Source organism: Physeter macrocephalus, chromosome 21, assembly GCF_002837175.3.
Source record: "Physeter macrocephalus isolate SW-GA chromosome 21, ASM283717v5, whole genome shotgun sequence".
Lineage (NCBI taxonomy): Eukaryota > Metazoa > Chordata > Mammalia > Artiodactyla > Physeteridae > Physeter > Physeter macrocephalus.
This window is the reverse complement of record NC_041234.1, coordinates 79,483,271-79,485,486: the sequence shown is the minus strand read 5'-3', so window position 1 is coordinate 79,485,486 and position 2,216 is coordinate 79,483,271.

Genomic DNA, 2,216 nt, shown 5'->3' with positions numbered 1-2,216 from the left:
TCTTTCTTACTTTTTCTCCCTTTTCTTCTCAGCCGTGTGGTTGACAGCATCTTGGTGCTCTGTCCCAGTGTCAGGCCTGAGCCTCTGAGGTGGGAGAGCCGAGTTCAGGACATTGGTCATAAATTCTTTTCCCTTTTCTCCTTTTGTGAGTGTGTATGTGTATGCTTCTTTGTCTAATTTTGTCTGTATACCTTTGTTTTTACCATTTGTCCTAGGGTTCTGTCTGTCCACTTATTTTTGTTTTTTTGTTTTAGTATAGTTTTTAGTGCTTGTTATCATTGGTGGATTTGTTTTCTGGTTTGGTTGCTCTCTTCTTTCCTTCTTTCCTTTATTTTATTACCCTTTTATTTTTAATAATATTTGTTGTATTTTTTATTTTAATAACTTTATTTTTCTTTATTTCTTTCTTACTTTTTCTCCCTTTTCTTCTCAGCCGTGTGGTTGACAGCATCTTGGTGCTCTGTCCCAGTGTCAGGCCTGAGCCTCTGAGGTGGGAGAGCCGAGTTCAGGACATTGGTCCACCAGAGACCAACCAGCCCCACATAATATCAAATGGCAAAGGCTTTCTCAGAGATCTCCATCTCAATGCTAAGACCCAGTTCCACTCAACGACCAGCAAGCTACAGTGCTGGACAAACTATTCCAAACAACTAGCAAGACAGGAACACAACCCCACCCATTAGCAGAGAGGCTGCCTAAATCATAATAAGTTCACAGACACCCCGAAACACACCATCGGACACGGTCCTGCCCACCAGAAAGACAAGGTACAGCCTCATCCACCAGAACACAGACACAAGTCCCCTCCACCAGGAAGCCTACAAAACCCACTGAACCAAACTTAAGCACTGGGGAGAGACACCAAAAACAAGGGGAACTATGAACCTGAAGGCTGCAAAAAGGAGACTCCAACCACAGTAACTTAAGCAAAATGAAAAGACAGAGAAATACACAGAAGGTGAAGGAGCAAGGTAAAAACCCACCAAACCAAACAAATGAAGAGGAAATGGACAGTCTACCTGAAACAGAAGTCAGAGTAATGATAGTAAGGATGATCCAAAATCTTGGAAATAGATTGGAGAAAATGCAAGAAATGTTTCACAAGGACCTAGAAGAACTAAAGAGCAAATAAACAATGATGAACAGCACAATAAATGAAATTAAAAATTCTCTAGAAGGAATCAATAGCAGAATAACTGAGGCAGAAGAATGGATAAGTGACCTGGAAGATAAAATAGTGGAAATAACTACCACAGAGTAGAATAAAGAAAAAAGAATGAAAAAAAATTGAGGACAGTCCCAGAGACCTCTGGGACAATGTTAAACTCACCAACATTCAAATTATAGGGGTCCCAGAAGAAGAAGAGAAAAAAAAAAGGGACTGAGAAAATATTTGAAGAGATTAGAGTTGAAAACTTCTGTAATATGGGAAAGGAAATAGTCAATCAAGTCCAGGAAGCACAGAGAGTCCCCTACAGGAAAAATCCAAGGAGAAACACGCAAACACACATAATAATCAACTATCAAAAATAAAATACAAAGAAAAAATATTAAAAAGCAGCAAGGGAAAAGCAACAAATAACATAAAAGGGAATCCGCATAAGGTTAACGGCTGATCTTTCAGCAGAAACTCTGCAAGCCAGAAGGGAGTGGCAAGACATATTTAAAATGATGAAAGAGAAAAACCTACAACCAAGATTACTCCACCCAGCAAGGATCTCATTCAGATTCAACTGAGAAATTAAAACCTTTACAGGAAAGCAAAAGCTAAGAAAATTCACCTTAAATGTAAATGGATTAAATGTTCCAACCAAAAGACATAGACTGGATGAATGGATAAGAAAACAAGACCTGTATATATACTGTCTAGAAGAGACCCACTTCAGACCTAGAGACACATACAGACTGAAAGTGAGGGGATGGAAAAAGATATTCCATGCAAATGGAAATCAAAAGAAAGCTGGAGTAGCAATTCTCATATCAGACAAAATAGATTTTAAAGCAAAGACTATTACAAGAGACAAAGAAGGACACTACATAATGATCAAGGGATTGATCCAAGAAGAAGATATAACAATTGTAAATATTTATGCACCCAACATAGGAGCACCTCAATACATAAGGCAACTGCTAACAGCTCTAAATGAGGAAATCGACAGTAACACAATAATAGTGGTGGACATTAACACCTCACTTACACCAATGGACAGATCATC